The 27,614-nt window shown below is 50.6% G+C and overlaps 1 protein-coding gene across 3 annotated transcripts in view; it reads right to left on the bottom strand.

The window, feature by feature from the left end:
• The window catches only part of TRAF3 (TNF receptor associated factor 3), a 116,281-nt gene that overhangs the window by 76,644 nt on the left and 12,023 nt on the right, over positions 1–27,614 (bottom strand). Inside the window, exon 1 of one of the 3 annotated variants that reach the window (XM_027520681.1) lies at positions 981–1,055. The exons of the other annotated variants lie outside the window; for them this stretch is intronic. The gene's annotated coding sequence lies outside the window, so the exon portion shown is untranslated. Of the gene's footprint in view, positions 1–980; positions 1,056–27,614 lie in introns of those variants that run through there. 3 annotated transcript variants of the gene reach the window in all.

Genomic DNA, 27,614 nt, shown 5'->3' with positions numbered 1-27,614 from the left:
GCCCACACCAGCACACGGGGCGGCGACCATGCTGGGAGCCTTCAGGACAGCCAGCCCACGCCACGGGGCCAGGACACTGCACGCACGCACACACGCATACACACACACACGCACACACAGGCAAGTCGAAAAACCACCTCTCAACCGGAGTCTGTCACCAGGAACTGAGAGACCGAGGCGGATGTCAGCAGAGGAAGACCGGAGCCAGACGGACAGCTCTGGTAACGGGCGGGGGGTGCGCAGCTCCGGGGAGGCTGGATTCATTTACACTCATCCTGAATGCAGGCTCTCGGCTGGAACATCTCACTTAAAATGCCAGAAGGTTCAAAACCCATTCATAAGCTTTCCGGAATGCATGCAGTCACCATGGCAACCCTGACATTATATTTCTTGGCACTGCACATATAAATTACCACCCATAATGCATTTAATACAGTTTGGGGCCACCAATTCAAAGCAAAATAAATCTGAGTTCTGACTCTCAGCCTGCCTCTTAGATAAACAAAGAGGAACAGCTGGAGGGAGATCCAGCTGGCCCCGGGCTGGGACGAGGCTGCACACACGGAGATGCTCAACTGAAGGCCGACGAGCACTGAGGACACCAGACCTCACCGTCCGGCCGGACGCTGCGATTTTGAAAACCAAAACGTTCCACGCCAGATTCACGGAACTGTCGCTCCCTAAGTTAAAGATACAGCATATTACATCCATAGCTACATCCCTGAAATTCGACCATGGCTGTTAGCAAGGCAGAGAAAATGCAGATCCCTTTAAAGAACATATTTTATGATTCATTTCCAGCACATCTGTCAACACAAATAAGGTGGCTGTTCAAAGGTCCAAACTGTCCTTAATAAGAAACCAAAGTTTTTCTCTCTCAGGTTCAGAAGACATCTACTCAATCATAATTCTTTGCCTTCATCGGGGATATTGATAAATATTTAAAATACTTATCATGCATGGTTTACAGAGTCCCTTACCTTCTCAAAATCCACCGTGAGCACAGAGAAGGAAACAAAATTGCCGTGCACAGACTGCAAAGGCATCTTCAGCTTCGCGTCCCCCGGCAGCCCACTGCATCAGTAACTTCACGGAGCTGCTGCAGGACAGGCCTGTGCTGGCCACAGTGCCCACAAAACCCACCTCCAGCCTCACCACTGACCGGCTATGTCCAGGGGGGCATTGCCTTCTCAGTCTCCTCCTTCAGACTCCAGGCCGCGGGCCGCGGCTGTGGAGGGGGGCAGAAGACCTCCCCGCCGGTTGCTGCCATATTAACAGGCACTTTGGTAGCCGCTGCATTGCAGTCTTTCTGAAGCAAGCCACCAAGCTCAGAAGCAGGAGCGCCAGAGAGAGACTCCCCAGCACAGGAAGCTGCCTTCTGAATCACAAAGATTTTCTAAAGATCTTTTAAAAAATAAATGTTGCGAAAACCTGGGGTGAGGGGGAGGAGAGCATTTCTAGATTTCCAACCTGTTTCCTGCAGGCTGGCGAGTTCGTGGCTTTCGCTGGAGGACGGCTCTGACCATGTGCTATGCTGGGTGGAAATGCGGAGAGGAATGAACGCGCCTGATGACACACCGTCCTCACTGCTCAAGTGTCCCGATGACAACCCTGCACCCCTGCTGCCTCCCGCCAGCCCCGGGGCCCGAGGGGAGCCCCCAGCAGCCAGAGGACTCAGGCCAGGAGGTGCGGGAGCTTCGGGCGCCCGGGTGGCAGCAATCACCCTGAGCGCCCAGCTACCGCCTCCGACAGCGCGCCTGAAATACTGAACCGCGACCACAGAGCCAGCCTCAGAAAAGACACTGAGAGTAGCAGCGTGCTTGCTAAGTGACCTTTAACTCTCGTTGCTCCACTCGGTCTGCTCGGTGACCCTTACCCACGTGCTGCCTGTGAACGGCCATGCCGAGGCCGAGCTCACCGTCCTGCTGGCGAGGGCAGGCTGGGGGTGATACTCCCAGGACAGGCCACCCTGGGCGTGGGGGCTGGGGGGGCGGGACGGCGGGCTGGAGGTGGGCCAGCTCGGCGAGGAGGAGTGCCCGGCAGTAGCTGACGGACGGGCACCCCCGGGAAAAGGGGGGATGAGGGCGGCAGCCCTCAAGATGGTGCAGTGTCCCCAGCACACATCTGCGACCCCCAGCGAGAGCGGTTTCTGCCCTGAAGCCCATGGGACCCTCAGCGCCACCGCCACCGCCTCACAGACACCCAGGCACCCAGTCCCTGAAGCACACAGCCGCCCTGAGCGCCTGGCCACCAAGTGCAGGGGGCAGAGCCTGGACCGAGCGGGGCACCCTGCACCAGCCTCCCCACACCGCCACCTCTCAGAGACGCCAGCTGCCTGCCCCGGCTCCGGCCGCTCCCCGCCAAGCCCCATGCTGAGCCGGGCCCGAGGGGCAAGTGAGGGGTCCCTCCTCCAGGGACACCCGCAGCTGCCTGCAGACGTACGCTCTTCTCCCGGGTGGGGGGTCCTGCTCCGCCTTCCCCTGCCCACCTGGCTCCCCTCACGCCTCCAGCCCCGGAATCTCCTCCAGGAAGCCCTCACCACTGCACCTCTTCCCACCACAAGCAGCAAGCAGCAAGGCCCTTCCTCTGGGCTCCCGTCTGCCCTGGAAGCGACCACACCATGGGGAAATGAGGCTGAGTGCCCACAGGGCCCAGCATCACTGGTGCGCAGGGGCAGGGGCACAAGGCAGACCCCCGGCCCCACACCGGGAGGCGCCCCCTGGGTCACCTCCACCCGAGGCCCAGAGGATGTCAGCCACCGCCCAGGTGGGAGCCCCAGCGTCACCCCACCCCTCACACGGGCCCCCAGCCTGGGTCCAGGGGCTCCGCCTGGGGAAGCCACCCTCCAGGGGCTTCACTCCGGGACGGAGCACATTTATGGGAACACCACAGCTTTCCCACCCCGTCTCTCCCCAAGGAGGGGCAATGTGAATAAATGAATATCCTGGATCAAACCAGGTCACCTCAAGTCAGCTCCTGACTGGCTGGATAACTCACAGCACGAGGTGGCTGATCAGAAGGGAAGGCAGAGAGAGGCGGCGTGGGGACACCACGCTTTACAGACACTCACTGGAGTGGTTTAATGGACTCAGAGGAACTTCCATCAAACGTCTCTAGGCACAGTTAGAAGCTCCCCACAGACTCTACCCCAGATGCTGCCTTTCAGATCGGGGATCAAGGCTGCTGTCTGCAGCTGCACCGCTGTCTGGCCACCAGAACCCAGTGCTCTGGCCCGAGCAGGCTCTCCCAGGAGGGTCTGGAGGAGGGGCCAGGGGTCTCACCTCAAGACGCTGTGCCTCCTGGAACAAGCAATACCTCAGGACAGGCCGGGGAAGCTGCCCGGGGCTGAGACCCGGCCCCCAGGTCCAGCACCAAGAGCGCTTTCAGGGCAGTGCCCTGGGGGAGACAGCATCCCCAGGGAGATGGGGGAGGAGGGGGAGCAGGCTACAGGACCCCACAGGACCGCCGGCCAGGTTCACTGCCTGAACACCAAGGCTGGCGAGCCAGGCCCCCGCCTCCCCGGCTTCCTGCTGTCTCCACCGTCCGCTGAGCAGGCAGCCAGGCTCCAACACAAGGAGCAACGTCGGGTGCACAGCTAGGGACCGAGCAGAGCTGCCTGCTGTCCGCCCTGGGCCTAGCACGAACCTCCTGGGGTGGGCACACAGCCTGCCGCCTCTCAGCCCAGAGCTGGGGCAGAGCAGAAAGGGCGCCCCGTCTCCCTCTGACACGGTCCCCCAGTCGACCGCTCGCTCTTTCTGAATCTGGAATTTCCTGCCGACAGAAAAGGAGTAAGGCTTGTCCTATGAACCTTAGTTGATTCGATTCACTGCTATAACACACGTGAAAAGTTGCTGAAAGCACAGGCTTCTCAAAACATAGACACAACCGTTACAAAATAAAGCCCGCATCCGCAGAGCGCTCGATCACTTCTCCAAGCTTAACTCAGTTCACATACACGATGAGAGGCCTGAAGGGCTCTCCCCATTCACTGAAATGACCACACAGAACCTGCTCCTTCACTAAAGAGCAGTGACGAAATTCACAACCAACTCAGGCAATCAGCTAATGCTGTTAACGTACATTTACATGAGCTCCATACAAATTATGGAAACATCCCTACAGGCCTCGTTTGGATACTTACGAAAATGCTCAAGAGGATCACGGCTAACTTAAGGTGTTTATTACTTCAAAACAGACAACCCAGTTACCAAAGTTAACCTGAAAAGAGCCAAAGGAGTGAGCGTATGCTGCCTGAAGAGGACACAGATAAACCACTCACTCAGTCACCCTGTGCAGCTGGGGCCAGGGAACAAAGGGGTGTCCCTCAGGAAAAGCGGGGGTAAGAACCCAAGAAAAATACAAAATACAGGTAAGGGTTAGTTGGCTTAGAAGCAGAACAGACTTAATTAGCTGCAGAAAATCTACGGGGACACTCACTCGATGAGTGTCAGATGTGATGTGATCTCAGGAAAGAAGGCACTTCAAACATGAAACAGGAGCCACCAGGTCACCAACAAAGGTGAGAGGCCCCAGTTACAAGCAGCAAAGCCGCTTTACACATTTAAATGGGAACCTGGACAGTACAGCCAAGAAACACCCCCAGCTGATGCCAACACCTCCAGGTCTGCACCCGAGACACGACGTCCACCTCACGAACACCCGCGGGTGACTGTCCCGAGGCACACTGTTCACAACAGCTAGAAAGGCGATGCGGCACAAAGGCACCTGCGGACTGATGAACACTGCCCCCGACACACAGTGCGTCCACATGGAGGCGTATGATTCAGCACAGAAAGGAGCGGCCTGCCGACGCACAGTGCCACACGGGCGAACCCTGAACACACGACGCTACGCGAAAGAAGCCAGACACAGAAGGCCGGGCGCATGCTGTGTGACCCCAGGCGTGTGAACCGCTCACAGCGGGCAGCAGCCGCACAGCCCTGTGACTACGCTACACCCTGCTGAACTGGACGCTGGGAGCAGGTCAGCTGCGCGCTGTGCGGCTACAGTCGCGCACAAGGCCACGTGTCTGGGAGGCAGCCTCCCTTACTGAGACAGCGCATCATCTAAAGAAACAAAACAGGGAAAATGCTGTGAGTCTTCATTCTGCCCCCCCAAAATGCCTTATTCTGGGGGTGCCCCTTCCAAATGGTAGTAAATAAGCTTCTCACTGTTTAGAACAACTCACACTGTTTTTGGTAACTCCTTCTCCCCCAAATCTCAGAGTTCAACAGTTTTATAACAAGTAAATTGATTTGAACTTTCATGTAAAATAGAAATCACACCTACATGCAAATGTAGCACTTTTAAACACAAGGGAGGATGCTAATTAGGGAAACCAGGCACCCCACCACCATCACCAAAAAAGTGCTCATTAGTTTTTTCCGCTATGAAATAAATATGAGCACTGGGGTTTTTAACATCCAGAAATATTTATAAGACTTCAAGTCAATACAGTCAAAGAAAACACACGCGCTAACTGAACGTGAAACTCACAAAAACAAAAGCAAGCTTCTGTATAAAGTAACAGACCGACAGAAAGACTGTTTCCTCTACACCCAGCAAACAGCTCCCACTCACCCCGTTGCCATGTGTCCGTCTCAACGTCCTCAACAACCCGGCCAACAGGGGGCGACGCGCCATCTGAGCGGTTCTGTCATTGGCTGAACCCGTCATCACGATAATCTGTGTTTCTATTTTCCGCAGGAAGAGAATCATGTCTACTCACAATTCACAATGAGTCAACCAGTGTGTAAAATATTTTACATAATGGGAAAATTTATCGTGACCCAAAAGTTCAGCGTGTTCTCATTAAGTTACCAGAAATTACAGATGTGAAGATTCTTCTGTTAACTTAACCAAAATCAAGAAAAGAAACTAACTCATATATACACACATTTTCGGTTTGGTAGATCTAATTTTTTTTTTTTAAACGCTACTGTATGCATTTCAAATTACTCAGACTGGTAAATCCATACTTTAAGTACTGAATAAAGAAAATCTGCATGCTGACAACATAGGCAGTTTGAAACTGGTTTTGACGCTGCGTCACTTGCTACCTAAACAGCTAAGCAATGTCAAGACCTGGCAGAGGAGGCTTCAGTTTTGTAAACACCCCTACGGTGAAGTGGTTTTTCCAGAACTATGATACCATCTAACGAGTGAATTAATGGAGCCTTCCCAGTGTGCCTCACTGTGAATAAAACCTTCTGTGGAAAATCTTACACGTAGTGCTGCATACACTTAACATTTTCTCACGTGGTACGGTCACTGGTGTGTGTGTGTGTGTGTGTGTGTGTGTGTGTTTAACAATCCCAGGAGGGAAAAACACATAAGCAATTAAAACACACACAACTTTTCTATTATGACCTTTTAAAAAACCCTCAGTCTTCTGTGATACTCTAAAGGCAACACTGGGAAACAGGTCTGTTCACACGCGCAGTGCAGATGCAAAGGTGGGAACTGCACGCTCTACCTGTACACACGTCCTAAGAATCAGATGCTTCTAAGTCCATACACATAACTCCTCTGTAGCGAACGTAACACCACCAGATACTTTCTATGTTACAGGTTAGTCCCCCAAAAAGGGTAATTATAAAACACGAGGAGGCATCTCTTTAAAACCCTGTTAAGTAAATTACTTGCAAATACTGACCACAAAACTCTGGGTAATGCCAACATTAATCACTCATAAAACCCCAGAATGTGTCTTGAAAGAAGATTTTACAATACAAACTCTATTCTTAACTATCTTAAAATACATCGCAAAAGACCATTCTGACAAGACTTTCTGAAAACTACAATATCTCTTATAAAATCTAAAAGACTGAAAGTGTGTTTCTGATTCAGTGTCATGGCTCATTAAATCTTAAGTCCAGTGCCTTGGACAAAAATAATTCTAAATCTTTGGAAAGGCTAATCTTTAATACACATGTTCAGATGAGAGTTAATACAATCTACATAATTTATCAAAGACCACAGAAAACTGTCAGAAATAATACAAAGTGACATCTGCTTCAGGAATAAACTTTTGGACCCCATATCCATTTCAAATGCCTGAAATATACATTTTGAGACATACTTCAGTCTTGGGTCTTCATTTTCTAACAAAAAAGGGCAGCCTTTCCTGCAGCCTGGCAATTAAACATTTTTTACAAAATGCAAGCACCATACCAAAAAGCAGGTAAAGTTTTTTACATTAAAGAGTTCCATTTATGCCAAAAATGCATCTTAAAGACAGTAAAGCAAAACTATATTCATATTTTAAAAGTCAGAAAACACCTATTAAATCCATTCAATGTTGAAAAGTCAAAGCTATGGTTTTTCCAGTAGTCATGTATGAATGTGAGAGTTGAACCATCAAGAAGGCTGAGTGCTAAAGAATTGACGCTTTCAAACTGTGGTGCGGGAGAAGACTCTTGAGAGTCCCTTGGACAGCAAGGAGATCAAAACCAATCCATCCTAAAGGAAATCAACACTGAATATTCACTGGAAGGACTGATGCTGAAGCTCTAATACTATGGCCACCTGATGCAAAGAGTTGACTCACTGGAAAAGACCCTGATGCTGGGGAAAGGCTGAAGGCAGGAGAAGGGGACGACAGAGGATGGGACGGCATCACGGACTCAATGGACATGAGCTTGAGCAAACTCCAGCAGACAGTGAAGGAAAGGGGAGTCTGGCATGATACAGTCCACAGGGTTGCAGAGAGTTGGACGTGACTGAACTGAACAACAAATGCTGAAAACTCTTGGGTCAAGAGGGCACGGTGTGAGGGTACAGACAGGCCAGCCAGGGCGGAGGGCCTTCACGTTTTCCTTCCGGCCCCAAGCTTAACTTGCAGCCATGGAGAGCACAGAGGTAAAAGGGTCTGAAACAGAAGACACCCCCCCCTCCCCCGCCAAACACTGTGCAGCACCCCTGAGCCCCCCGCCAGGCTGCTGGGAAGGGACCCAGGACGACCCAGGACAGCCGATGTCTGCAAGCCTGGCACCGACACGCCCTGCAGCCACCTCCCTGGGGACACGCTTCTCAAAGCAAAGGAGGCAGGTGGGGACAGCAAGCCCTGTGACCACCAGAGGCGCCCTCCCCAGTGTGCTCCTCCCAGGATATCACAGGAGGGCTGGGGCCAGCTTCCTTCTTTTCAGCACCAATGCCTAAAAGTCAGACATGCACCAAACTGGCCCACAATCTCTCACCTGAGTCCCGAAATCCCAGAAGCTCTGAAAACATGTTTATAACACGCCCTGGCACGGCGCCCGCCCCACTCACCTGGACCGGTCACACCCGCTGCAAAGCTCTTACTGCCCAATGACAAGGTACTAGGCGTTCTAGTGTAGGGTCTATTCACTCATTCCATCCTAAACCTCAAAACTTCCAAAGTCCCAGACACCCTGGCCCCCAAGTCGTGAAGGGTCATTAAAGGACGACAGGACCAGCCCAGGCTGCACAGTGACCCGAGCGCCCATGGATGGCCAGGAGACGGCAGCGATCTGGACTCAAAGTCTGGGTTCACACACGCATTTGGTTCTTGTGTGCACTTTCTGGGCACACGTGTAGTAGACCCCTAGCAGAGGCTGGACACACCAGCTGAACACGAGGCTGCAGTCCCTGCCTTCGTGGAGCTCAGAGCCCCAAGGAGAGACCAGGGAGGAAAGAGAGAGTCACACCTGGCAAACAGACGCCAACTGCGGTCAGGAGAGGGTGGCCGCAGCGGAGACCCTGCAGAGGCACCTCGAGAGGCCAGGCAGGCCCTGCTCTGGAGCTCAAGAGGGCGACGGAAGAAGGAGCAGGTCCTCAGGAGGTCGGGAGAACTGGGAAGCAAGGGCCTGTGAGCCAGTCACGCACATGAACGTCCGGTTACAAATCAAGCTCCCTCTAAGCCCTGGCCATCTCATCTGTCAACACAAAGCGGGAAGAGTACGCCCCACAGGCTCCCGTCCCGCGGAACTGAAATGGCGGGAAAGGCAAACTTTTAGTCGCTCAGTCGTGTCTGACTCTTTGCGACTCCCATGAACCGTAGCCCACCAGACTCCTCTCTGTTATGGAATTCTCCAGGGTTGCTGTGCCCTTCTCCAGAGGACCTTCCCGACCCAGGAACTGAACCCGTCTCTACTGCATTGCAGGCAGATTCTTTACCGTCTGAGCCACCATGGCGGGAGGGGATTTAATTATATTAAAATTGTAAAGGAAGGAAAGAAAGCAGGCCACGCGATTACGTCTCTTAAAAGGCTGGCTGATGCGCTGCCCGCGGCTCCCCCAAACCACTCTGCCAGAATTAAAAGCCGCGCAGTGCCGTTGTTAACCGTTTCGCAGAAACAGGAAAAGGTTCACTAAAACGTCTCCGGTGGGTGTGGCGCCGCAGGGCCCGCTTTCCTCCCCGTCCTCACCTGGGAAGGGGCGGAGCCGAGGGCGGCGCTTCCGACGGCCGCCCCGCGGCTTCCCCCACGCACAGCGCAGCGCCTGCCAAGCAACCATTAAGACGCACAAACAGGGAGCTTTGGAGCAGCTGCAAAAGCTCTATTAAGGGTAACAAAATGGGTAAGTGGATCTCAAACTCTTTAAGGTTAAATGCTCACTTGGGTGAGATTTAACAGCATAACAATAGAATGCCATAATGAAGTGGCTTCTCAAACTTTTCCACCAAAATACACCCCAAGGCACCGGAGAGAGAACCCCGAGGGTAAGCATTTTGAAGTGAAGTTTGAGGTTTCATATTAAAAATTCATGCAAATTTTACATCTAACCCCACAGCAACTCCTACCATGCCCTTCCCCTTCTCGTCACTCTTAGCTTTCGGAAACACTGGCAATCTGAACTTTCCTCATCCTCCCCCAGCGGAATGGAAGGCCTGCGAGGCTACTCGCCTTCTCTCTGGAGCCCATCAAGAAGCCCACCCTCCACCCTGGTCCTGGACCCCAGCCCCTGCGTCTCAGCCTCTCTCTGGGACCACTCCCACCAGCATGGGGTGGGCGGAGGGGAAGGTGGAAGAGGCTGTCTAGCCCCAGCTCCCCACCTCCATCATGCTGTTCACTCACAGCAAACTTTTCAAGGAGCTGTCAATACACACAACCCATTCTCCCTTAAAATCCTGCACCTGCCACCCTACGGCAGCTGACCAAACACCACTTGGGTAGAAGTCCTCAAAGACCTCCAGGCTCCCGAGTCCAGGGAGAGGGTGGCTCTCACTCAACCTGCCTGATGTCCAGTAGCTTTCCTGACTCCAGTCTCACCTGCCCTGTGACTTCCAGGCTGGTCCATCTCGTTACCAACTCAGCATCTCCATGTGAGCCCCCTGCCCGCGGACCCACCTCCAGCAATCCTTGGCTCAGGAAAAGGCCCCACACATGTGCTCAGGTCATAAAAACTGGCCTTCCCTCACACGCCCCACACCCGGTCCACCAGCAAAGACCGTCAGCTCCATCCAAGTATATTCCCAATCCAACTACACTTCTCCCCAAGCTCCAGCCCCCCTGGCCTCCTTGCTGTTTCTAAAACACACTTTCCACTGCAAGGTCTTTGAACTTTGACCTCTCTACTTAAAACCGTTCCTCTCCCAGATCTTCACATGCCTCCCTTCCCTGCTTCTGTTTCAGTCCCTAAATAACCGTGACCCGCTCAGCACGGCTTCCCAGATGCCCCTGCCACACGCCGGCCTACATAAGCCTACTTCTCCATCCTCTTCAGTCACTCTTCACCAGCCCCCGATGCAGCTACCAGTTGGCTGACTGTCCCGTTCCCCCATTAGAAGACCAACTTCGAGGGGGCTAGAAACCTAGACTCATTCACCACTGTGTTCCCAACTCTTGGAACAGAAGCCAGCTCAAAGCGAAGGTGCTCAGTCAATGTTCATTGAATCTGTCTGCAGTCTTATTTTGGAAGATTATTTTTTGTTCATATGAAACATTCATTCACTCATTCAACACTTTAACACAAGAGTTTGCATGCCCCTGATTTAGCAGTTCAGCAAACACGCTTCCAAAGTCCTCCTTATGAATTCAGACCCAGCTACACGGTCAACTATCACAACACTGGATAACGTGGAGAAACCGGAAACAGCCTAAGTGTTCAAACGACCGAGAACTGAAACAAGAAAACTGGCACAATCATGTAACCATGCAGCCTATCAAACAGGGTGCCCTTCTAGCAAAAGCAAGTCCGGCTAACCTGGAGATGAGAACCGCGTGACTTTAAATCTACTAGTAGCCACACTGGAAAGGTAAAAAGAAACAGGTCAACTTCAGTAATATCTATTATCTGACCCAATATAAAATTTGTTGTTTCAGTAAGTACTCAATATAAACAATTATTAATGAGCTATTCTGTGGGTTTCCCCCACACTCTCTGTTTCCAGGCTACACTTACAGCACACCTCAATCTGGACTGGCCACATTTCACGTGCTCACTGTGGTTCAGGGCTGCTGTGTCAGCCCAAGTTTAGACTAGGAAAAAGGAAAATGCTCATGATTTAATAAGTGAAACAGAGGAAGTTACATGTTGCAGAAATTGATCCTAAGATGCATGAGGGAATGCAAGGGACTCAGACAAAACAATCTTGAAAAACAAGAACAAATTTGGAGGACTCATTATTCCCAATTTTAACACTTACTATGAAGCAAGTAATCAAGACAGTATTGGCATAAGGACAGACATAAAGATCAACAGCAAAGAATTTAGAGTCCAAAAATAAGCCTTTGCATTTGTGGTCAATTCATTTTGACAGGGGTACCAAAACCATTTGATGGGGAAAAGAACAGTTTTTACAACTAACAGATAAGTGGATGTCCAGCTGCAAAAGAATGAAGCTAGACCCCTACCTCACACCGAACACAAAAATTAACTCAAAATGGATCACAGGCTAAAAGTAAGAGCTGAAAACAGGAGTCGATCTTTCTGATCTTGGATTAGGCAATGATTTGCCTAATCATAACCAAAACCACAAGCAACCAAAGAAAAAAAACCAATAAAGTAGATGTCATCAAGGTTAAAAAATATCTGTGCATCAAAGGACAGATGGACACCATCGAGAAAGTGAGAAGACAGCTTACAGAATGGAGAAAAGAAGTCATAAACCATATATCTGATAAAGGAATTGTACTCAGATTACGTAAAGGACTCTTATACTCAAGGACAAAAAAGACAACCCAACTTTAGAAATGGACAAATACACATTTTTCCAAGGAAGTTTATCTAAACGGTCACTAAACACACAAAAGGATGCTTAACATAACTAGTCATTCAGTTCAGCTCAGGTCAGTTGCTCAGTCGTGTCCGACTCTTTGCGACCCCATGAATCGCAGCACTCCTGGCCTCCCTGTCCATCACCATCTCCCGGAGTTCACTGAGACTCACGTCCATCGAGTCAGTGATGCCATCCAGCCATCTCATTCTCTGTCGTCCCCTTCTCCTCCTGCCCCCAATCCCTCCCAGCATCAGAGTCTTTTCCAGTGAGTCAACTCTTTGCATGAGGTGGCCAAAGTACTGGAATTTCAGCTTCAGCATCATTCCTTCCAAAGAACACCCAGGGCTGATCTCCTTTAGGATGGACTGGTTGGATCTCCTTGCAGTCCGAGGGACTCTCAAGAGTCTTCTCCAACACCACAGTTCAAAAGCATCAATTCTTCAGCCCTCAGCTTTCTTCACAGTTCAACTTTCGCATCCATACATGACCACTGGAAAAACCATAGCCTTGTCTAGACAGACCTTTGTTGGCAAAGTAATGTCTCTGCTTTTCAATATGCTATCTAGGTTGGTCACAGAAACTAGTCATTAGAGAGGTGCAAACCAAAACCAAAATGAGCTATCATTTCACACCCACTAGAACGTCTAAAATAAAAACGATGGACAGTAACAGTGCCTGGAGAAGAGGCGCAGAAAGCGGAACTTGCATACACTCCTGACGGGAATGGAAACTGTCCCAGCTACTTGGAAAAACAGCCTTACAGTCTTTCAAAATGTTACACATAGAGTTACCACGTGACCCAGCTTTGTTTACAACAGATACAAAAACTTAGGTTCTCACAAAAACTTTTATAGGATATTTCATGGCAGCATTATTTATTATAAAAATAATAATTTTCCCCAAAAGGGGAAACAACCCAATGTCCATCAACATGATGACTGTATAAACAAAGGTGGTCTATCCATACAATGGAATAGTATTTGCGTACAAATACTAATTACTGTTACGTGCTACAACAGGGATGAACCTTGAAAAGATCACACTCCTGAACGACACCAGGCGCGAAGGACCACATACCACATATCAAAACATTAACAGTGGGGAGGTGATGGGAAATATTTGCTTTTTCTAAGTATTCTACCATGACTACATTGGCTTTTTTCTTGAAACAAACAAAACACACCCCCACACCACTCTTTCAAGCATTAAAGTCCTGGTATGGGGGCAGTGTGGCTCTTGGAAGCTCAGCAAAAGAGTGAGTGTAAGCAGAGGCTGGCCGAGTGGATAAGCCCCTTCTGAAGCCCACAGGGATCCGTGTGCGTGCACCCTGAGCTCCAGCGGGGCTAATTTCCCAGACAAGGGGTCCTAACAAGGGCAGACGGAGCCACACAGCCCCACCAAGGTGATGGCTGCATCCCAACACCACGGCAGGTCTCGGGGACATGGTGCGGAGGGGGCTCCAATGGACAAGCCTGGGTGGGGGTGGGTTGGGGCCTTGCTCTCCCAGGACTCGCTGTCAGGACTCCTCAGGGATGACCCTAGTGCAAACAAGACCTTTCTGAAGAGTTTGGTTCAGAAAAGCAACATCTATTTGGCTGGAACAGTATCTCTACGAAGTCAGCCCATCTGAGCAACTTTGGATGACGCCAAGAGCCCAGATGTTAGAAGGAAGGCCTTCACCAGCTTCATATTCGTACAGAGACCAGGGTTCTGATTTCTGCAAAAAACAGTCCACACACCAACGGTTCCCCATTAGTGAGGGCTCAGAATCAGTCAGGAGTGCCCCTCCTTTGCTCAGAAGAGAAGACAGTCTGTCCCGGGGAATCCAGACCGTCGGCCCTCCTCAGGGCACCCCTTCTACTTTTCACCTCTCAGAGAACACGCGCCTGGGTGGACTGACAGAGCACACAAAACTGAAATTCTCATGCAGAGGTTTAACGGTGGACATACAATGATGGACTGCAGCGAGGATTCTTCCACCTTTCTAGAGACTCGTTCAAGTTCCTCAGTTGTCGTTATCACTGAGACCTCACCCATGTCTGCTGCTGACCAGGAAACACAAACAAGTGTGAAAAGCACGTGGACCAAGCTCCAGTCTACACCAGCAATGCCGGACCCAAGGGCACGTTGAGCACCATCGAGTCAGAGGCCTATTAAGCAGCACAATCACTTCTGAAGAACTCTTTTACAGTTTGAGAGCATGACTCAGAGGGAAAAAAAAGGACTATTATTTCAATGTCTCACAATTAAGTCTAATCATGACATCAACGTTCTTCTACTCAGAAGCTTCTGGGGGCTCATGGGTGACTTCAGTGTCGCGTTCAAGCTTGCTGGTATTTAGCTCTGCCCCCTTAGGCCCCGCGCCCAGTCTCCAGCCCACTCTGCATGATTCCGGGCACCTGTGCTCCCCACCCCTTCTTCTCTCTCCCCTTTGGCCCTCCTGCAGCACCGCAACCATGCCACCTTAAAAAGCAAAATGTTGTTTATCCTATAAAATGTCTGCTCAAATTTTAGTCTTTGTAAAGCATTTCCCGACCCTTAAACTGACAGTCAGCAAACTCTACATTCTCTGTAAAGGCCAGATAATAAATATTTTAGGCTTCGCGGGCCACTATTTTAGGCTGTCTCTGGCACATACTCTTCTTTGCTTATTTTTACAACCTTTTAACAGCCTAAAAACCATCTTTAAGCCTGTCGTTTCCAACCGCGGTTCTCAGCACCGTGACCCCCACGCCGCCGGCCCCGCCCCAGCTCTTCACACGCCCTCCACCACACCCTCAGCACTGCTGCCCTGTCCAACAGCTCACAGTCTTCGAGCCTGCGCAGAGCCTACTGTACTGTAAAATACTAACACGTGGGAGGGGCTTTGTCCAGGAAACTTTTAAAATGATCCCCTTCGAATAGACTATGCTGAATTTTCAATTGCTTATTTAAGCATTTTCCATCACAAGTAGCTAAAGAACTTGTTTTTGGGATAGGAGATTTCTGCTGAGCCGCTTGAACACGTGAAGACTGCCTGGAGGCAGACGTGGTGAACCTCCTTGGTTTCATTTCAATGAGATGAACTCCTAAGCCAAACTGAGGTCTACCTTCAAAGATCTGCTTCTGTCCACACAGGTCTTTAAAATTCTATGCTGTGAAACATTTTATTACAAAATCTAAAAATAATCCTCCTGAGGTATACACACTCTGCTTCCAGGAGATGTATAATCCTCAATCTCATCAACAAGCTCAGAACAATGCAAATTGAGACCAGGACTCGAATTCTTCCAGAAATGATCAGGTGTTAGAGGATGTCTCACTGCCTCATTAGAAAACTGACCTTCAGCATCTCCGGCTTATTACTTCTTGTAAAATAGCTCTGTGTCCGGGGTCCACCTGCTAGACAGGCGCAGAAGCGTCTCTTGAGCAGCAAATCATTTTACATAACTTCTCTGCCATTTCCCTTCTCAGAGGCTGGGAATCCCTCTAGCTCCTGACTAGCTTGGGCCTTCTCTCATACTCAGCTTTCCCCTTGGAAACTTGTGAATTCTCCACCAGCAGCCTGTGGCAGAGGGGACAGGGCCAACTGGCCCCTTTGTGCCCACTTCCCACATCCTGCTCATCCGAAAGCCCAAGCCAGTTACACACACTCGGCTGTGAACGCCTGAAGTGGGCATTCTTTCTAACAAAACAAGCCTTCGCTTCTTCAGACCCGACTGGGGCCCAGCAGGGCATACACGGAGATGACCAGCCTTCCTTCTAGCAGCCATCTGCATGCTGGAGCAATCACACCAGAACTGTGGCACCAACTTGCCATTTCCTTTCTCTGGACTAGGCAAGGCCTGCTAGCTCACCACGCTTTACTGCAAAGCTAGCAACAGAGTCCATGCAGGCCCATCTCCCTGTGCTGTGTGAAACGGTGGGATATAAGCTAGCTATAGGGATCAGAGGACCCCTGGGAGGTGTGGGCACCGCCGCCCCACACACTACTGCCGCAGCTGTTAATGCTCCAAAGGGGGAGGAAAAAATACCTAACAGAAAAATCCCCTCTGCAAAAACCCCAGCTCTGAGGGAGGAGGGTGGCTCCCGTGAGTCACCCACTCCTCCTCCCCGGGAACGCGCCAGGTGAGTGACTTCTCACCTGAATACTTCTGACTTGGAGGATGCGGGCTGCCAGGATGGGAATCCAGGCAGGGTGCGGGAGCACGGCGTGGGCCCTCTGAGGAGGATGCAGGCAGGGCAAGCAGAGTCCAGGGGAGGACGGCCATGGCCTGGCCAGGCAGGTTCGTACGGGAAGAGGTCTACAGGACGCCAGACCGTCTGGACTCAGCCAAGAAGGATGGTTCAGAGCCTGGTGAGTGGGAAGATGACTTTCTGGACAGCAGTGGGAAGCCACCGGAGGGTTTTCAGTGTAGGGCAGGAGGCAGCCTGGGCTTCTAAATGACCTCTCTGCCCACTGTTCAGAGCAGGGCCCGAGTGACCCAGGGAGAGGCAGAACTAGTCAGGGGCCGCCAGCGTCAGCGAGAGGCCCAGCCCGGGCGGGGGACCCAGGAGGTGGAGATGACCAGGATGTAGGCCCAAGCGCCTGCAAGGGGACGAGAGGGATCAAGGCCCGCTCCCCGGTCTCCTGGCCAAGCAGCTGCTGGGAGGCGGGAAGGAGTCAAGAGTTCTCTTGAGATCAGGTACGAGAGAGCCAGGTGAAACCAGGCAGCCTCAGGTGTGCTTGGTCCCGCCCGCTCGGGGCTCGCGGACAATGTGCCCCTCCTCCTCGGCACATGCGGGTCACCCAGCTCCTCGAGGCGCCCTGCTCTTGGCCTACCCTCACCTCCCCTCATCCCACCAACCCTCTCTCCCCAGAACCCGCCTGTGGACGTCCCTCTTGTTCCTCACGGCCCAGGCCTCAGGACAACGGGGAGCTGCCTGCACTCAGAGGTACCTGGTACACGCCGAGGACCCAACCAACATCTGTGAAATCAACACTTGGGCCAGTCTAAAGCTCGAAGAGAGTTACAGGTCAAGGACACGAATTTGGGGAACTTGGGAACCACAGCAGGAAAATTCTTTTATTTTTCTAATGATAGCTACCAAAAAATTCCCATCCTGCTGACCAAAGTTTCAGTGTAAACTAGGGCATCGTGAAAGGGTTTATCCAGTCTGACGTGAAGGACACCGGGCTTCTGTTCTCGCTGCTGACTGTAACGCACCCTCTCCTTCAGCAGGACTGATACTCCAGGCCCTGGGAGCTGGAGAAGGCCCACAGCACCCTGCCCCATGCCCGCTGGACAGCAGCAGCACCCCCACCCCCTCCTACCACCCCCTGGTGAATCTCCAGACACTGCCCAGTGTCCCCTGGGGACAAAACCGCAGTCCCCTCCCCCAGCTGAAAATGCCTATCCAGCCTGAATAGTCTTTTCCGTATTATTGACATAACCAAGGAAACAGGGAAAAAATTCTAAGTTTCAACCGCTCACTTAAAAACTGACCCAAATTACATCCTCTAGTGAAACTTCCCTTGTAGCTCAAATGGTAAAGGATCTGCCTGCGATGCAGGAGACCTGGGTTCGATCCCTGGGTTGGGAAGATCCCCTGAAGAAGGAAATGGCAACCCACTCCAGTATTCTGGCCTGGAGAATCCCATGGACAGAGGAGCCTAGAGGGCTACAGTCCAGGGGGTCGCAAAGAGTCGGACACGACTGAACGACTAACACAGACAGTGAAACTGGAAGCAAAACAGATACTTACACACACACACCCCCCATCCTGGTGAGGTTCTGAACCATGACAGCAAGAAGTGGCTGGCACGTCCTCCTTCGGGGGGAGTCTGACTCTGAACGTTGGAATCTTTGGAAGGGCTGTCCCCTGCTTCCTGTGAAGAGCTCATCACAAGCCTGTCCACTTCCCCAGGACGAAGGTTCCCAAGGAGAATGCCCACGTGCCCAAGGCCCTCTAGGCACATGCCGGAACACAGCCCCGGGGAGCTGTCCTTCTCACGTGCGCAGCAGGCGGAAGCACGTTAGCGTGCGCACAGGAGGCTCCCGGAGCCCTCAGCACCCTCCCTGCTCGTCAGCCCGGAGGCGGACCCCCCAGACAGCTCGGGCAGTTCTCGCTCCAGGCCCCGCGGCACGGGGACCCCGAGGAGGGCTGCCTGCAGCCCAGGGGTGAGGCCCTTCTCAAGGGGGCTGCAAGCACCCCAGAATCCACGGACCACGGGCAGAGACAGCCTCTCACGGGTGTTCTCTCTCCCTGTCACTGCTCTCACGCTCACTGCTCTCTATAAAGGTTAGGAAGTCTTACTAAAATCACTGGAGGCTTTTGTAATATCAGATTCCCACATCAGTTTACCGGAGTTTTGAGGTTTTAACTTTTCCCTCCCATCTTAAAAGAGCACTCAGACACAGAGCCAGCATCCAGTTCCTCAACATGCCCCCAAGGTGACTGGTGATGGTGGTACCCAAATCAAAATTTTTAGTAAGCTCAAAACTGGCTGCCAATTACCTAAATTATCTAAATCAAAAGACACCAAGTAATCATGGAGAACAAACACTCCCTTAAGGATCCAAAGAAAAGAAAACTGAAGACAAGAAATGTATGGATTAAAGACACATCAGTCTCAACACAGACTGCTCTGCCCAAAGGTCAAGATTTTTCCTCTTGCCTGTCAAAGCGCAGGGGCAGGCAAGGGGGCCACGGGAACACGGGTACATTTTCTTGTCTGGAGGGTCAATTTTGATACACAGAAAAATTTTTTAGAGGTGTGTAATATTAGAACATATATAGGTAAATGCAAAATTCATACGAATTTCAGGAAAAAACAGACCACAAGAGCCCCGTGTGGCAAACGCACTGCTTTGGAACGTGAGCTGCGTCTCAGCGCTCTGAAGGGTACGCGTCCACGGTCCACTCTACTGGCGCCAGGGGCCTCCTGGTGGGAAGGCTGGGACACGCTGACACTCAATATCCGCCACTGTGAACCAAGAACAGCCCGCCCATGTTCCTAGCCTGCAAGGGTCACGGATCGGAGGCATCCTGATAAACACGCCCGAGAACCCAAGGTTCTACATCTCCAGAGAGAAAAATCAGTGTGGGGGCGCAGGGGGTGGGGGTGTTGTTTATAAAGGCACAGACGTGAACATACTACTATTTCTGAACGTTTAGTCAATTTCATAGGGTCACCTCCTACAAGTCAAGACTGATACTTGTGCATGTTCCTATGGTACACGCAGTGGTCGGATGCTTCACAAACCAAAGGACAGACTGAGAGAGACGGAGACCGCCGCACCACGGTGGGAGCCAGCTGGCTCCCGGGCCCACGGCCTCCGCCACCACGTGGCACTGCCCCAGGGGCCTCCCCGGGCACAGGCCGCCAGGGCAGGCTCCATCATCCAAAGCCCCCAGGTCTCTCATCCCCAACAAGAACCCCCTCCTCTACAAAGGCTCCTCCTAAGGCACCTTCTTCCCTTGGCTTGAAATCTGATTAAGTAGGTGCCTTAAAAAAAAACAACTTCCCCATGTTTTCTATTTCCAGGACTAATTTCTAAGCCCTCTGCCAACAGGGGCCATGTTATACACACACTTTTACTCTCCTGGGACATACAGCCCAGATACATGTACAGAAGAGATGATGGATACCCAGTTGCAGACTCAATTTACTTCTGATTCGTAGAAAATATTGAATTACCTGAAGAATAAAGTCTGGCATACCAAATATAAAGGTGCTGGGAAAACAAAGGAACCAAATGGGGAAAGTGTAAGCCCACAGACAGAGGAATTACAAGAGCATTAACAGCTGCGTCTGCAGGACGCCTGCTTGTGGCGGGGAGTTTCACACATGTACTCACATGTTAACATGATCTGTACTGACCGCTATGACCACCTATATTCGGAGTCTCTACAGCTCCACAAGCCCTTACCCCAAACTGAGGGCAGAGGTGTTTCAGAGTTCAGAACTCAGACGTGTTTCAGAGTTCAGAACTGTCTGGATTTTAGAAAGGAAATAGTGTATGTATTATACATTACATTACACTCCCACTGGAGTCTGGGACGGCTGCTGTAAGAACACACGTTCACTAACAGTCTGCAGTGAAGTACAGGGATAGTCATACCAAGCGGAATAAAGATTATAAAAAGCATCTCATCAGTTCAGGCCAGGTTTTGGCACCAAACCTGTGGCAAAGCCGGTGTGTTTTCAGAGCTCTGCGGCTTCAGACCGCGGCTGAGGCACCAGGGGCCGCCGTGCTGTCCCTGTCGTGCGTGCGGGCCCAGGCTCGGGACGACGGTCAAGGGGCTCAAGTCCACTCGGCCCCAAAGCCTGCGCTTCACCTGCGCGCCTGCTGAGGCGCCCCTGGGACTCACAGGTGTGAGGCAGGCCTGTGACCCCGCCTTTCCAAGGGCCAGGAACGTCCTCTGGGGAGAGAGAAGCACGCCTTCTGACTTCACCACAGGCTCTCAGCCCCACTGGGGGCACAGCAGCATGCCCCTCGGGGCCCTTTAAAGATGCCCAGGAAATCTGACGTCCGGGGCCTTGGGAGAGCGAAGTAGTCTGAAGAGGCCCCCGCGTTTGTGGCCCCTTCTAACAGTCTAACGCACAGCTGGGACTCAGAGTCGCTGGGAACGGAAGCCTCCAAGAAGGCAGCCTGCCATCGTCAGGAGAGCCACTGAGTCCCCACTGCCCATCCGAGGGGACTGGGACGCTTCCAGGGACAACCAGGACACGTTACGAAGTTCTTCAGGGATGGATGAACAGTCCAGCCACACCGGGCTCTGTGGATCGGGAGTCTTCCCTCTCCTGAAACCAATGAGACCCAAGACACACCACAGCAGAGGCCACGCGCAAGGGGAAACCGCACGTCGGTTCAGAATCAAGACGTCACCGCTGCCCGCCCGCCGGGGGCGAGCGGCAGAAGGCAACGAGGAGAGAAGTTCAGGCGCTCAGGCTGCTGCAACATCATGGGTGACCAGAGAGAAACTGCACACAGCCGTCAAGCTGGACTTCGCCGTGTGTCCCCCAGCCTCTGACTCAGAGGGCTGTCGGCCTGCTCTTCCCGCCGCCAGGGAGGCCGGCGTCCGCTGAAGGCACCCGTCACGAGGAGGCCCCGAAGAGCCTCCACCACACGCGTCTGCCCACCTCGGCCAGGGCAAACCCAATTCCATCTCCCAAATCCCAAGTGCACGGTCACCTTCCACGCAGACCCAAGCCACTCCCGAAGGGACTCGGACTCATTCCAGCCTGCTCACCACCCGGCCGCCAGGTCTCTGCAGAGGCTCCTTTGGTCAAAGGCCTCGTAGAAACCAAACAAGAATCCCATTCTGATCCCTAACTTACAGACCCAGCCTGTCATTCACCCCCTTTTATTTCTGTTGCACAGCTTTTTGGGCCACACAGGACAGCATCAGGGCTGCCTCCTTGGTCTCAGAGGAGGGTGGCCATCACCTGCGCTTCAAAAGGCCGACGGCAGCTGCCCAGCACGACCCCCACGCCAGCGACCCAGGAGGCAGAACGCCAAACCAGAGAGGGTGACCCTCGAGTCTCAGGCAAATGAATCTGCCGTGCGACTCTGCGGACACGCCCAGGGCTGTCACTACTCCTTCTCCCCTCATCCTCGCTTCTCAAAGGTGAATGCTGGGGCGCCTGTCCCAACATTGTATGTTGGAAGCACACAACCCGTCTGGGTTCACTGCTGCCAAGTCACTTCAGTCATGTCCGACTCTGTGCGACCCCATAGACGGCAGCCCACCAGGCTCCCCCGTCCCTGGGATTCTCCAGGCAAGAACACTGGAGTGGGTTGCCATTTCCTTCTCCAGTGCATGAAAGTGAAAAGTAAAAGTGAAGTCGCTCAGTCGTGTCCGACTCTTCGCGACCCCATGGACTGCAGCCTACCAGGCCGCTTCATCCATGGGATTTTCCAGGCAAGAGTACTGGAGTGGGGTGCCACTGCCTTCTCCACTGAGTTCACATGTGGAGAGGAATTCTGCTCAAGATGGATCACACCTCCCATCTCACCCACATGTTATTTAGAGGATATCTATCAGACTGAACACAAAGTTCATTCAGGTTTTTCCATACCATCTAACAACTCGAACAAACTTTGTGACTAACCCAATACCTAAGACCTTGGACTGTAGACTTTCGAGCTTAAGTCTTCTGTGGCTGTTGGGATGGAATGAATATATTTTACATGTCAGGAAACATGAATTTTGGGGTCCAGAAGAGAAGGCTATGGACTGAATTGTGCCCCCTCAAAATCCATATGTTGCAACTCTAACCCCTAAAGGAAAACTCTAATCCTAGAAGAAACTGATCCTCAATACTCATTGGAAGGACTGATGCTGAAGCTGAAGCTCCAATACTTTGGCCACTTAGTGCAAAGAGCTGACTCAATGGAAAAGACCCTGATGCTGGGGAATATCGAAGGCAGGAGGAGAAGGGGATGACAGAGGATGAGACGGTTGGATGGCATCACCAACTCGATGGACATGAGTTTGAGCAAGCTCCGGGAGATGGTGAAGGACAGGGAGGCCTGGTATGCTGCAGTCCATGGGGTCACAAAGAGTCGGACACGTCTAAGCGACTAAGCAACAACAATTCTAACTCCTAGTGTGATAGCATTTGGAGATGGGCCTCTGGGAAATAATTCGGGGCCCAATAAGAGAAGATACCAGAGAGCCTGCTTCCTGTCTTCCGACCATGTAGGACACAGTGGAGAGGGGACATGCCTGCACGCCCGGAACAGGAGCTTCACCCGGAGACTGACCCGGCTGGCGGCTTCACTGCAGACATCCAGCCTCCAGAACTGTGAGAAATGAGCTCTGATCGCTTAAGCCACACAATTTATGATACTTTGTTAGGACAGCCTGAGCTAACACATGCCTCTTTCACAAAGTATAACCTCCCAGGTTGAAATGAGCAGTCTGAGTTTCTCAAGAACATGAGTGTCTCAGTTATTTATACATACACACACACACACACACCTCTAGCATGTAACAGAATAACTGGCATTCATGAAGTGCTTCATAAAAGTTTGCTGACTCCAGAAAGTAAGCAGAGAGGGAGCAGACCTCAACATAACAAAGACCATATATGACAAAACCACAGTTAATATCATACTCAGTGGTGAAAGGCTGATAGTATTTCCTGTAAGATCGGGAACAAAACAAGGATGCCCTCTCTCACCACTTTTATTCAACAGAGTTTTGGAAGTCCTAGTGAAAGCAGGCAAAGAAATGGAAATAAAAGGAATTTAAATTGTAAAAGAAGACGCAAAACTCACTCTTTGCAGATAACATGATACTATACGCGGAAAACCCTAAAGACACCACCAAAAACTATCAGAGTTCATGAATGAATTCAGTACAGTTGCAGTATACAAAATCAATATACACAAATCGCCTGCATTTCTTATATACTAGCAAGAAGAGAAATTAAGAAAACAACCCCACTTACCATGGCATCAAAAAGAATGAAATACCTAGGGGGAAAACCTATCTAAGGAGGCAAAAGATCCGTACTATGAAAACGGTAAGACACGGATGAAAGAAACTGAAGATGGTACAAATAAATGGAAAGATATATTGTGTTCTTAGATTAGAACAGTGAATATGGTTAAAATGCCTATACTACTCGAGGCAATCTAGAGAGCCAAGACAATCAAATTACCAATGGCCATTTTCACAGAACTAGAACTAAAACAAAAAGAAAAAATTTTGAAAGACCCTGAATAGCCAAAGCCATCCTGAGAAAGAAAAAGGGAGCTGGAAGAATCAGCCTCCCTAACTTCAGATTATACTACAAAGCTCCAATACTCCAAACAGTACTGTACCCAAAGAAACACAGATCGATGAGACAGGACAGACATCCCAGAAATAAACCTATGCACCTGTGGTCAATTAACCTACAACAAAGGAGGGAAGGATGTACACTGGAGAAAAGACAGTCTCTTCAACAAGTGGTGCTGGGAAAACTAGACAGTAACATCTAAAAGAATGAAATTAGAATGTTCTCACATCACCTACAAAAATAAACTCAAACTGGATTAAAGGTCAGACTTTCCTAGTGGTCCCGTGGTTTAAAATCGACCTGCCTGTGCAGGGGACCCAGGTTTGATCCCTGGTTCGAGAAAATCCCACATGCTAGGGGGCAACCAGGCCCACGCCTCACAACTACTGAGCCCACACTCCAGAGCCCGCGTGCTGCGCCACCGGAGCCCGAACACTGCCAACTGCTGAAGCCCGTGTGCTCCAGAGCCCATGCTCTGCAGCAAGAAGCCACCACAGTGAGAGACCTGCGCACGGCACCGGGAGAGGACCTCCGCTCACTGCAGCTGAAGAGAGCCCACGCACAGCACAGACATAAATAAAATAAATTAAAAAAAACAGGAAAAGTCTTTTAAAAATGGATTGAAGACCTAAATATAAGACCAGATACTATGAAACTCCTACAGGAAAACATAGACTGAACACTCTTGGACATAAATTGTGGCAATATCTTTTCAGATCCATCTCGTAGAGTAATGAAAATAAAACAAACCAAAAAATGGGACCTAATTAAATTTAAAAGCTTTTGCACAGCAAAGGAAACCATAAACAAAACAAAAAGACAACCTACAGACTGGGAGAAAATATTTGCAAACAATGCGACCAACAGGGATTAATTTCTAAAATATACAAATAGCTCAAACAACTCAATATAAAAAATAAAAACAACTCAATCTAAAAATGGGCAGAAGACCTAGACATTTCTCCAAAGATATAGACAGCAAACAGCACATGAAAAATGCTCAACATCGCTAATCATTAGAGAAATGCAAACCAAGCCACACATTGGTCAGAATGGCCATCACCAAAAAGAATGGAGAAAAAGGAAGCCTCCTACACCACTAATGGACGTGTAAATCGCTGCAGCCACTATGGAGAACAGTATGAAAAGTGCAAGCGGCTCAATCGTGTGCAACTCTTGCAACCCCATGGACTACACCATCCACGGAATTCTCCAGGCCGGAATACTGGAGTGGGTAGCCTTTCCCTTCTCCTGGCGATCTTCCCAACCCAGGACTGAACCCAGGTCTCCCACATTGCAGGCGGATTCTTTACCAGCTGAGCCCCAAGGGAAGCCCAAGAATACTGGAGTGGGTAGCCTATCCCTTCTCCAACGGATTTTCCTGACCCAGGAATCGAAGCGGGGTCTCCTGCATTGCAGGCAGATTCTTTACCAACTGAGCTATCGGGGAAGTCCAGAGAACAGTATGGAGGGTCCTTAAAAAACTGAAAATACGAGCTGCCCTCTGATCCTGCAATCCCATTTCTGGGCATATCTCTGGAGAAAACTGTAATCCAAAAAGACGCATGCCCCCAGCGTTCACAGCAGCACTGCTTACAACGCCCGAGGCGCGGAAGCCGCCTAAGCGTCCATCAACAGAGGAGTGGACAAGAAAATATGTTGTGTGTGTATATACCGAGCAGTGGCGTACTAGTCAGCCGTAACAAAAGAATGAAATAATGCCGTTTGCAGCAACACGGATGGACCGAGGTATGAGTACACTAAGCAATACAGAGGAAACACAAGTGTCATGTAATGTCACTTACCTGTAGAATCTTAAAAATACAAATTAACTTACTTACAAAACAGAAATAGACCAAAAGACATAGAAAACAAATTTATGGTTTCCAAAGGGGAAAGGGCGAGAGAGGGATAACACATAACACACTATTATATATGAAATAGATAAATAACAGAGATCTACTGCACAGCACAGGGGACTATACTCAATATTTTATAATAACCTATGAGGGAAAATGTGTATGCATATATAAATAACTGAATCACTGCTATATACCTGAAACCAATGTCACTGTAAATCAACTTATACTTCAATAAAATTTCTTTTAAAAAGTTTCCTGAGCTAAACAAAATCTGGTCAGTGTTCATTTAAATGTTTTCCCTTATACTCTTCACACACACACACACATACAGCACTGAGCTCAGCCGAGCACCCAGCAGATAAACACGTGCTCAAACAGTGAGTGTCCGCTGGACACCTCCTCGACTCTCTCCTGGGCTGAAACTTGCAGGCTCCGTTAGCCTTAAGCACCGTACTGCCTTTCTCTGGTGACCTCCTTTTTTAAGGCTTACTATTCCATTATCACAATAACCACTCCTGTCACCACTATTCCTGTCTAGCACGAAAGAAAACAGAGGTTCCAAAGGGTAACATAAGTTGCCGGAGGCCACAAAGACGGTGGGTCTTGTGCAGGGTCCCGACGCCTGCCTGAATCTCGTCCCCCTGCAGCAGGGCTTCTACTGCTGGGAGGCCCCTATCCCCCGACCTCCACCTCTCCAGACCCTGGCCCACCAACAGGTGGTCTCCATGCTTCCCATCACTTCACGTAATTGAGAAACTTTTACGTCTGCAGTGTTACACTTAGAACACAATGTCAATGCTTTCAGAGTCCTACCTTTCACCGTGAATGCCACTGCCCTCCTGACCCCTCATCTTCCCCAGTCCGCTCGTCTCATTACCCTTCTTTAGCCCCTATGTTGGTCACCCCTGGGCCACAGTCACACAGTCACCGCCTTCTGGTACCGACTCCTACGGGTAATAATGAATGAAAAAAGTAAGTAATATCGAAAGAACCATCCCCACCAAACTTGCAGAGAGCAACTACTTTCTCCCTGATGAGAAGGCCACGGCCAGAAGACTTCTGGAATTCATAAAAGAATAAGGAATGGGAAGCCCACAGCCAGAAAATTATATATATATATATATATATATATATATATATATGTTGAGAGAGAGAGGACTTCCTTGGTGACTCAGAGAGTAAAGAATCTGCCTGCAATGCAGGAGATCAGACCTGGGTTCAATCCCTAGGTCATGAAGATTCCCTGGACAAGGGAATGTGTACCCACTCCAGAATTCTTGTCTGGAGAATTCTCCATGGACAGAGGAGCCTGATGGGTATGAACGTGCAGGGGTGTGTGTGTGGTGTATAATATGGGTGTATGTACATGTATGTGTGTTTGTGTGTGCACGTGTGTATGCAGTATGTGTGTGTATACACGTATGTATATGCGTATGTGTTTATGGGCTTCCCAGGTGGCAGTCGTGGTAAAGAACCTGCCTGCCAATGCAAGAGATGCAGAGAGGAGAATTTGATCTCTGGGTGGGGAAGATCCCCTGCAGCAGGAAATGGCTACCCCACTCCACTGTTCTTGCCTGGAAAATTCCATAGACAAAGGAGTCTGGCGGGCTAAGGTCTAGGGGAATCACAAAGAATTGGACACGACGGAGCAAACACATATATGTTTACATAAAACTTTACTATAAGAGGCCTCAGATCATCTAGACTAGAGGTTCTTACATCAGGCCTGATGGGGGGCATCCAGAGGCTCCCAGGACTCCCTAAAATCCCATGCATTAGTCACCCCAGTGTACCCACCCCACAAAGGTGGTGACTC

Source organism: Bos indicus x Bos taurus, chromosome 21 (assembly GCF_003369695.1).
Source record: "Bos indicus x Bos taurus breed Angus x Brahman F1 hybrid chromosome 21, Bos_hybrid_MaternalHap_v2.0, whole genome shotgun sequence".
NCBI lineage: Eukaryota > Metazoa > Chordata > Mammalia > Artiodactyla > Bovidae > Bos > Bos indicus x Bos taurus.
Note: the sequence above shows the minus strand (reverse complement) of the source record. Positions and strands in the feature narration are given on the sequence as shown.